The sequence below is a fragment of the Monodelphis domestica genome, chromosome 3 (assembly GCF_027887165.1).
Source record: "Monodelphis domestica isolate mMonDom1 chromosome 3, mMonDom1.pri, whole genome shotgun sequence".
Lineage (NCBI taxonomy): Eukaryota > Metazoa > Chordata > Mammalia > Didelphimorphia > Didelphidae > Monodelphis > Monodelphis domestica.
Genome location: NC_077229.1, coordinates 528,281,469 through 528,292,785, shown reverse-complemented (window position 1 = coordinate 528,292,785; position 11,317 = coordinate 528,281,469).

Genomic DNA, 11,317 nt, shown 5'->3' with positions numbered 1-11,317 from the left:
CAAGACTTTCTGTCTACAGGACTGGCTCTCTAGCTGCTGAGCCATCCAGCTGCCCCTGAGCCTTAGTTTTGATTGTACTTACACTCTAACATGAATTGTACAATGACTGACATACTACACAGCCCCTAACTTGTCTAATCTGTTGATTATACTAGAGGCAAAATAATAGAATACTCATACGTTTGGCATATATTTTTTCAACTCTTATGCAGCATTGGGGTTGCAATCAATGGAGCAAACTCTCCATTCCATGCCAGAGAGAAGCATTCAGAAACTTGTAAGGAAAAGACCCCACCAAGTATAACAGACCACCTAGAATCCTGGTCCTTCACCCTTTGAGATCACCTTCAATGAATTCTTTCCTGCAATGGCTTAATATTATTTTATAATGCTAGAGTGCTTATGCTGAGAACCATTCCTTTAAGTACATATAAAGAACTTGGGACAGGACAAGCAAATGGGAACATAGGAATGGGAGAATAATTGGGGGAGTACTCTATAATCAAAGTACTGTAAGAAAAATTAATCAAGATAACAAAACAATCAATTAGAAGAAGAGATAAAATAATAAAATGAAATCTTCAAGATTGTAACTTGAAAAGTAAGTGGGTCAAGCAACTCAATTTGTTAAAAAATAGAGGGGAAGAATAGAGAAGAAAATCTTTACCCATCTGCTGCATACAATAAACTTCTTAAAGTAGTGAAAAACACATAAAATGAAAATGAAGCTTGGAGCAAATTTATTATCAACTGGGTGAACCCAATAAAGAGATGGAGGTTATTTAATCAGACAAAACAAAAATATAAATTTACAATATTGCTTAGCAGGAACAGATTCAGTACTATTGAAGTAATATCAGTAGTAGTCATAATAGTATGTAAATATGTACAAATATAGGTATGCATATGTATATACAAAATAGGAAAATATCTAAATTCATAAAGGAAAAGATACTTAAATTCAAAAAGAAATTTATAATGAGCAAAAAAATTGAAGAAGAGACATTCCTCTCTCAGATTTGAAGAAAGCTAAAGAAAATGGAAAATAGAGAACTGACAAACTATTGAAGAATTTAGAGATGAAATGACATCTTCTAAATGAGAATATTTAAGGAACATACGTGTTTCTCAATACCAAGTGGTAACTTTACAAAACGGAACTTGTGCTAGGGCACAAAGAAATTATAAATAAGTGAAAAAAGCAAAAATAATAAGGATATTCTTTAGGTTCTATAATGCAATAGAAGTAGCAATTAATATGAGGAACACACAATAGAAATAGATCTAAATAGAAAACCTTACAATAATATTTTTAAATTCAGAAATGCTAGATGATTTTCTTGGATTAATACTTTAGTGGAGTTGAATTACTATTATTTTTATAATTTTCATCATGTTCTTCTGTGAGAGAGCTATGATCCTTAAGTTATTTCTAAAGATCCTGTCTTTCGAGGCAGCATGACATTATAGAAAGACGAGATCCAGAGTTTAAATACTCTTGCTGCCATTAAATCCTTGAATGACAGAGCAAAATTCTTGTTTCCTTGTGTGTAAATGAAGGGTAGTTGAACTAGATTATTCCTGAGATCTCTTTTAGCTCTAAATCAATGATTCTTTGGCACTTTTTTTGGTTTGTGCTTTAAACATTGTTGCTTTCTCTCTTCTGCCAAAATATTTTTCATCTTCAATATTTTTTTTGTTTTCTAAAACTAATTCAATGGAGAGATTTCTCATCACACATATAATTTCTTCTTTTTCTGTTCCTTTTTTAAAATCATTATTTTGCATCAAGTATGCTGATTTATGACCTAAATTGCCAATTTATTATTTTAAGAGTTTCATATGTGGGATCTCCAGAGATAGGAGAAGAGGCTACAAGCAGCTCAAAGTCTACCTCATCCCTTTCTTTCCCTCTCCCCTCCTTGACACATTCCTTTCCTTTTATCTCCTTCTCCTATGGTATCTTACCTTCTTCCCCCTCACCTGACTGATCTCAGAGGATCCAGCATGTTGGGGAGAGGGTGCGGAGTGCTTTGCCATTACTTTATACAGATAATTTTACAGATGAGGAGACTGAGGCCAACAGAGTAAAGTGTCTTGCCCAAGATCACACAGCTAGTAAGTGACTGAGATCAGGTAAACTAAGGACGATGAGTCTTCCTGACTCCAAGGCCTATACTCTATCTACTGTGCCATCTTCATTTGTCTCTAATATTGGAGGGTCCCCCCCCCAAATTATGATATTTTCTATCATCCTCTTTAAACATAATACTTTGGATTGTCAATAACTTTAGCTTAAATTTTTTTTAAGGTAGCTCAATTCCCACTAGTTCTCTTCCTCTTACATCAAATGCTCTTTCTCATTTTTTATTCCTTTGCCTTTGGAGTTTTACTTATTAGTTATTTTTCATTCCTCTTTTTATTGGGTTATTTAATTTGTCTCCTCTCTTTCCCCCTCCCAGTTAGTCAAATAGATTCCCTCTTCTTATGTCCCTCAACTAATCCTGGTCATTAGTTTTAAATTTTTCTTTTGTCTTTTTACCCCTTTCCACAGAAGATTTCCCTCCTTCCTCCTCAATTCCCCATTTTTCTGCCTACTCTGTCCCTTCATTCTTTGATTCATGACCCTTATTCTTAACTAGTCCCTTCCTATTTTCTGTATTTCTTATGGAGTAAACACTTCTGTTGGAGGCATCCATTCTGGCCTTTCTACTCTAAGCAATTTCTGCAACTGGTTTGAACTTGTCCCCTAGATTTCCCTTTTCCAATGTATTCCATTTCCAGAGAAATTCCAGAGAATATATTGCCCCATTTTATTTTAATTTAAAATCCAAGATTTTTGATCTTTTGTTCAAGATTGTATTTTTATAAAAATCCAAGATTTTGATTTTGTTCAAGAAAAGATCTTCAAGGAAGAATCTTGCTAACTCCTAACTCCAGAGAATGAACTGTTGCAGAAAGATACTAGAAAACCCACACTACATCAAGAAGATCAAGAATGAATTTTGGATATGGTTGATTGAACTGAAATTTGATTGAAAATTTATTGTAAATGTACACATTTATGCCAAAAGGGACTGCCCCTAATTTGGCTTTCTGTCAATGCGCCTAGCAAAATATTGGTTTTGCTTTCTTTCTTTTCTATTCCCTCCCTCACTACTCTAATTTCCTCTTAGAAAATTGAATATTGTAGGCATGTGTAGTTAGAAGTGCATTTAGGACTACAAGATGATTATGTTAAATGATCAATGGGGAGACTAGTCTCCCAATGATCATCATGGGGGATTGTGAATCTTAAAAATTCTCAGACCCAACTTCAGAAGATTTGGTTAAGATCATTCCCCATTTTAAACAATGAAGGGACTTAGCCAGGAATGTGAGAACTCTACTCCACCCATATTTAAGCATACTTTAGGGGAAGATAAAGTTGTAAACTCTTTACTGAACAATGAAAAAGTGCTTAACTCATACTTATAGTGAAGCAAAAGCCTTAAGCTAAGTCTATTTTTAGGAAGGTGCTAAGAACCTATGAAGGTGAGGCAACTTGCAAACTTGTAAGGGACAAGCCTTAACAAAAGAGGTGTGAGGTTTTAGTCTACTCAGGTGTGAATTACTCAAAAGTTTAGTCTACTCAGGTGTGAATTAAGAATGGTCTGTCCTTTGGAAAACGTCTACTGTGATTGGTAGATGTGAGAACTTAGGGGAGGTGACATAGGAGAAAATTCTCTTTAAAAGGAGAATCAGAAGGCCTCTGAGAAAGAAATAAGCCTTGGAAGCTGAAGTGGAGCTCAGGAGCTGAACTGGTGGTACTCTCTGAACACTGGAATCTTGCTTGGGACAAATCTTGTGGTGAGTACATTAAAGACTGACTGATCTCTCTCTTAAGGCTCTGGGCTGGCCTGGCCTAGCCCTTTTCTCATTGTTTCCTCTTACTCTCTCTCTTTCATTAATTCCTTAATTTGTATTAATTAAAGTCTCTATAAAACCCAGCTGACTTGGGTATATTTCATATTTGGGAATTTTTCCCTGGCAACCACTTTATATTTGATTTAACTCAAGACAATGTCTTGAAACCATATTTTCGCGGTCACAATTTATGCCAACCACTCTTTTATCTGTCACAGTTTAAGAAAACCACTCTTTTATTTGTTACCCCATGGCATAGTCCACCCCACCCAAAATCCAAATTATGCAGCCTATTACTGACCTGTACTTCCCTGGTCTATCTTCCTTACTCATTTGTCTTAAAACCTCCTCTCTGAGTCCATGTCCTCCCATTCCCTGTGGCACTGGTAGCCTCAAGGAGCTCCAACTCTTCTTTCCTCTTCTCCAAGGGAGTAGGGGGGAATATATATATATATATATATATATATATATATATATATATAACATATATTACTTGTAGGAGGGATATCTATGTAGGTATATCTATATCTATATTTTTAAACACCAAATCTCCACAGAAAACAGTTAAAGGTCCCCGTTTCCTTTCATAGAACATCTCTCTTTATCCATAGGAATATTTTTTTACTGGTAGCATTGCCCCCTCCCACCTCCCACCAATATGAGCTCTACTTTCCCTTCCTCTATTTAATCTTTTCCTCCTCCTCTTTATTTGTGCCCTTATAGATTTTTCTCTTCATGGGAAGTCATAGGAATTATTTCCCCTCATTGCTAACCCTAGTCTTCCTCTCAATCCTCCTCCTTTCCCCCATTCCATGCATATTTTGATTTTGTTGTGCTAAAACATTTATTTATTTATTTATTCACCAGTCAGTTGGATGCCATAAGGTACTCTTCATAATGCCCTGGCCAAATTCTTTATTATTAGTTGCTGTTCAGTCATTTTCAGGCATACTCCATTCTTTGCAGGACCTATTTGAGGTTTTCTTGGCAAAGGTATGTGAGTGGTTTGCCATTTCTTTCTGTAGCTCACTCTACAGATGAGTAAACTGAGGCAAACAAGATTAAGTATATGTGGCTAATAAGTGGGTCTGAGGTCAGATTTGAACTCAGGAAGATGAGTCTTACCAACTTCAGGCCTGGTACTCTAACCATCACACCCCAAAGTTTAAAACCCTCTGTTGTTTAGCCAATTAGTTACATACAATCATTGTGATCCCTTTTGGAGGGGTTTCAGGAGAGATCCTAGAGTGGTTTGTCATTTCCTTCTCCAGGCCCTTTTACAAATAAGGAACTGAAGCAAACAGGGTGCCTAGAGTCACTCAGTAAGTGTCTGAGGCTGGATTTCAACCCAGGGCTCCCTGATTCCAGTTGCTTTACCACCTAGCTGCCCTTCTCTACTATGGATAAACATCTTCATCCCTGTTTCCTTTTGTAATTAAGAAATGGTTCTTACTGGTCTTTCTACTGATATTCTCTTGGTAATGTCGGTGATGGCTGCATTCCTTTATTTCTGTTATCTCTCTACTCAAGAAGCAAATAATATTATCAGATTATCAGATCTGGTTTTCTTTCTAAAAGTCTTTTATTCTTCTTTAGTAATGAACGTTCTTTTTTTTTCATTTATGATTAAACTCAGATTTACAAGTTAGATTATCGTAAGATACAGGCTGAGCTCTGTTGCTCCTCAGAACACATTATTCTGGACCCTCCTGTATTTTCTGGTGAGTCCAGAACAGTCTTGTTTGTTCAGATTTCTTCTCCTTTGTGCTTGAAAGTTCTTCTCTAGGTCACTTGCAGAATTTTTTTTCCCCAATCAATAGAATTGTCTTCAGAGTTCACTGGCATTAGGACTGGGTTTTTTGTTTGTTTGCTGGAGACAATCTATGGATTCTTTCCCTTGGTATTCCATTTCTTTCTGTGTTCAGATGTTCTGAGCAGTTTTCTTGCATTACAGTATTTAGGACTTTGATGTGTTGTATGTTTCCTTTTTTCCAAAATAACATATTTGCTTATTATTTTAAAGTTCCCTGCTTTCTCCCTCCATTCTTAGGCCCTGTGTGTTCTTTCTCTGGAGGTGAATAGTCACATTATTCTTTAAATGATATTTCTGTTACTGGATATAATATCCTCTTGGTCCTGCTCGTGTCATTCTTCATACTTGCTTGTATATCCTCCCCGTTTTTTTTTTAAGCAATGGGGGTCAAGTGACTTGCCCAGGGTCACACAGCTGGGAAGTGTCTGAGGCCAGATTTGAACCTAGGACCTCCCATCTCTAGGCCTGGCTCTCAATCCACTGAGCTACCCAGCTGCTCCCTATCCTCCCCATTTAAAAAATGAACCTGCTCATTTCTTATGGTTCAGTAATACTGTCTCAGAAGCATTCATCACAGCTTGTTTAGCAGTTCCCCAACTGCTGGGCATCCCCTCCATTTCCAATCCTTTGCTACCACAAAGAGAGCTGGGATAACTGCTTTAGAATGTGTAAGTTCTTTTGCCTTGTTCTTGTTTAGAAAACAGACCCAATGGTGGTATTGCTAGGTCAAAGTGTACACACAGTTTGAAAACTCTTCGGGAGTGACACCATCTTGCTCTCCCAAATGGCCAGATCCATTCACATACCAACAAGGTATTGGGGTCCCCATTTTGCCACATCCACTCCAAAATTGGCCACCGTGTTCTTTTATCATACAGTCAATCTGCTAAATATGAGATGAGGCACTTCCAGGTATTTTAGTCTTTCTCTTATGGGGTATCATTTACTCTTTCTTCTTTTATGGCTTTGTTAGTGATGTGTAGAAACGCTGATAATGTGGGGGGGGCTATTCTATATCCTGCTACTTTGCTGAAGTTATTAATTATTTCAACTAACCTTTTAATTAGATCTCGAAGATTTTCCACACATCCCATCATATTATCTGCAAGAGAAAGGGTTTTACGGCCACTTTGCCCATTCTGACTCCTTCAATGTCGTTTTCTTCTTATTGCTACTGCTAGCATTTCTAATACAGTATTGAATAATCTTGGTAACAATGGGCATTCGGCTTCACTCCTGATCTTATTGGAAGACTTCTAGTTTAGCCCCATTACAAATAATGCTTGCTGATTGTTTTAGGTAGATGCATTTTAGCATCTGAAGGAAAAATATGATCCTCATGATTTCAAGAATGGGAATGAGTGATTTATGTTGTCCAAAGTTGTATATCTACTGATATAATTCTCATGTAAACCCAAGAAAACTATAATCTTTAGGTTATCTCTGCATCCTCTCTTTGAGATCAGTATATTTTGCCTGAATAGAATGTATTCTTCTATTTCCTTCCTTTCCTTTTTTTTGGGGGGGGGAATGTCTCCTTCAAAAGAATCCTTCCAGATTTTGTTCTTTATTTTGCATTATTGTTTGCATTCTCAATCAGTCCTTCTTTCTTTTGTCTCTTTGATGAGACTCATCATCACAGGTTCAATTGGTTTCTATTATTTCTACTGTACAGCTCACCAATTCTGCTTTCATATTTCTCGTATCTCTTTTAAATCACCCAGGACAACATATTGCAGTTCCATCATCTCCAATTCCACAGGGTCCTGTATCTCATCAGGTACTGAATCATTTTCCTTTGCTTTGCTGTATTTATTCATAGACACCTGAACTTGTCGTCTAGATCTGGAGGTTTTATTTTCTTGGGCTGTTAACGTTTTCCCTGGTGGTTCATCTTTTCTCCTGGGATCTTTGATCATTTCAGTAGTTTTCCTCACTCTCCAATCTAGCTCAGTTTCTGATTCTGGCCCTTCTGATGGCTTCCCTGAGGAAACTCAAAAGATCTCAGTCTTCTCCCACAGTGGCTAATTCATGACTATTCTATACCTCTATCTTTGCCTCCAAGTGACTTTTGGGGAGGCAGAACTGGCCCCAGCTAGATACGGGGCACTTTCTCTCAGCCTTAATGGAGTTATATGGAGCTTCACACAGATTGGGTCTGTCCCCTTCCCTTCATGGGGCACTGCTCCATATGCAGCCTGGATTTATTTCTGTCATTTGGAATATGGATCTCCCAGAGCTGGGAGGAGTGTTGGTCTGAGCACTGTTTCCATCTCAAACATGCCTCCTGTTCTCTTCCCTCTCTTTCTCATCTCTCTCATGAGATAACATTAGCCTTACTCAATTTCTGCAGTTCTCTTTTAGTCCTTTGGAGCTTAGATGTCCATGGTCCTGGAAGGAGGTGGTGAAGGGGCAAGGCAAGAGCTTGTGTTTTGTTCCAAGCAGCAGGGTCGGGAAGCCTAGTGATGCCTTGCTTCTGGTAGTATGGTTGTTGGTAGGGAGAGGCGTGCTTAGTGAGCTTGAGTGAGGTGTTAGTTTGTGCATTTCCCCCCATCTTTTATGTTCATGGCATATCCTATGTCATAGAGACAACTGGAGTTGCATCACCTATGATTTATGCTTCTGGTTTTGGAGAGCTTTGAGGGGTTGTGAGGATCAGAGAACACGTCTGCTCCATTTGGCTGGTTATGTGACCTGGAAGACCCCCCATAGTATTTTAGAGCTTTAAAAATGCTCTCTTATGATGAACTTGATAATAACCAACTAGCATAAACAATTGAGTTCTCTAAATGCGCAACATTTTTGCATATGAAACTTTGAACTTATGTTGCATACAATTTGTTTTCTAAATAAAGTTTATATAATTTAAGGCAATTGTAACAACTTTCTGCCTATTCGCCTCTTCTAAACTTCGTCGGCTTTGGTTCATATTTTGAAAGTGCTTTATTCACCTTTCTCTTTCCTCCTATTAATTTAAATATAGTCAAAGACAATAAAGCAGCATATTTTCCATGCATGAAAATGTTTCATTCCGTATTTTAAATTAACCACCTGCTTCTTCAGAAGCATCAAGAAATCTTCACTTATTATTATTGCTTGCTTGCCAATATTGATCAAAGTTATATGTTTTCTTCCAAGGTGAGTCCAACAATTTCCTGATGCAGTTTTCCTGACATGATCTAACTGGCCTCAGCTTCCTTGTGCAGCCTCCTGGTCTAGGGGCATAAAAGGCACACACCACCCATCGTTGGGGCCCCTCAGATTGAACGGGTGCCTGGAACTACACGAATCACTGTATCATGATGGCCAGACCCATTTCTAGCTTGGGATGCAGTGAGGGAGTGGATGGGAGGCCACATCCAGACACGTACGGGCCTCTCCTTATTGTATATTCTTGCTATGCTGGAGCAAAGTAAACCTCTTCTTTTAGATATTCAGTGACTTACAGTGCCTCATTGGGTCCCAACATAATTTTTTATAAACAGGACACAGGGAAAGAGGGAGAGAGCAGGGAACTTAACATGATAAACATAATACAATTTACCCATTTGATAGTAACTGCCTTCTTATATTTGTCTGTATACACATATGATGTATGTATCTGATAACTCCCATGCTAGATGGTAAGTCCCTTGAGGACAGGGACACTTTTGTCTTTTTATCCCCTCAAACTAATATAGTACCTGGTACACGGTACTACACATGCTTTTTGCCTAATTCCAATTTAATTAACAACTGTTTTTTGGATTTTCTATAATGAATTTTCTTTGACTAATTAAAAAAATCTTTTGCTGCAAAATTAAAATAGAATATTAGCATTTTATTTTTATCCTTATAGAAATGTAAATGCTGAAAACAAAATAAAAATAAAAAGCAGAATAGTCAAGCTATTTCTATTGTAAACTAGAGCAATATTTTTAAATAACCCACAGAAACACTTTTTTTATACCATAATACAGCATTGAAAATTATTTCAAATCAGATCCTTTCTATAAAATACCCAAATTGTGTCAACCTATGTTTCACTTAAAGATATCTAGTGAAGGGGAATTGTGAATTTTAGATTGACTCCACCCTGCTTAGTCTTTAGAATGTTAGCAACCAGGAATGTATACACCTCCACTTAAGGATTAAGTGTGGGGGAGGAAGGTCTATGACCTGTGTGTGCTAGAAGGTGACAAATCAGAAACACTGACTGACCCCCTGGGCTGTCCAAAGCCAAGTTTAAGCCACCATTGGTACATGTAAGACACAGGATGTGACTTAAAGAACTGCCTTTATATTTCACGTCACTTCCTGTAAGAAGAGTTGGTCATGGAACTTGACCATGGAGGGGTTTGAGCCTGAGACCTCAGACTGCTTCCCTTAGACTGTCATGTGCTGACTGATAAGGCTGATTCCTGTTTCCTTGGCTTTTCTGGAGGCACCAACCTCTGGAGAGGTCCATCCCTTGGGACTCCCTTGCCCTTGGATCTCTGGAGTCACTAGGCTCTGGAGAGACCCCTCATCTTGGAGGAGGCCTCATGGCCAGAAGCCATGTTGGATTCAATCCTCTGATCCCCTCCCCCCCCCTTGGCTGAGGCCTCTGAACTCTTGCATGGTTCAGACCAGGCCAGAACAGGCATCTCTCTCTCATTCCCTTAATTTCTTCCCTCTATTGTAAACAAACCACCATAAATTCTATTCTGACTTGAGTATTTTCATTGGAATTTAGAATTTAAATCCCTGGCGACCAACTAAAAATATACTCAGTCAAAAACTAAATTTTACCTCTTACAGAATCCATTCACTTTCAAAATATACCCTTCTACAACACTGTCAAGATTTTTTCCCCCTTATGTTGATCCTCACACAGCTTCTTTGAAACTTCTACCTGTTATCTTGGCTCTTTAAGAAATGCTTGTTGAATTGAATTATAATACACTGATGAATGATGGTTTTATAACACAGATGTACTCTAGAAAATTGTCAATAAATTGCATAATTGTTAATTGAATATTGTAAGTGTTCTAAAGGAGGTTGCTATTTAAAGGATATTACAAAAGCATTCATTTGTAAGATAATATTCATCCATTAACTTAAGTATTTTATAAATTTTCATTTTTATAGAACCAAAGGGCTTTCTTAAAAAAAAAACAAAGAATTAAATATAACATTTTGGGATTGAAAGCATAAATGCGTATTTTAGAGGTAACTAATCTGCAAGCAGGTTAAAACATATGCTTTGGGAAAATGAATCAATAAATACTGACTGGTAGAAATCTCAGGGAATAAGGGAAAACATAACAAATCTAATCCATAGTTGAACAGTTTCTAGCAAATATATAAATAATTGATCTGAATTCTGTAATAAAATATCAATCTTTATTCACATCTGCAAAATGTGTGTGATGTTTGCAGAGAATTATGGGTAAATAATTCTATAGAAATCAATCTTTGAAAATGTGATAGCTTTCTCAAAGCAAACTATTCAAAAGCTCTGCCTGGTATCTCATATTTTTGAAGGCATTTCTCTAATTCTTTTGTGTCTTCATTTTGTTAGCATATAACTTTGCATTCAATTTGTCCTTTGTTCATTACCTGAATAGAAGCTGTCAA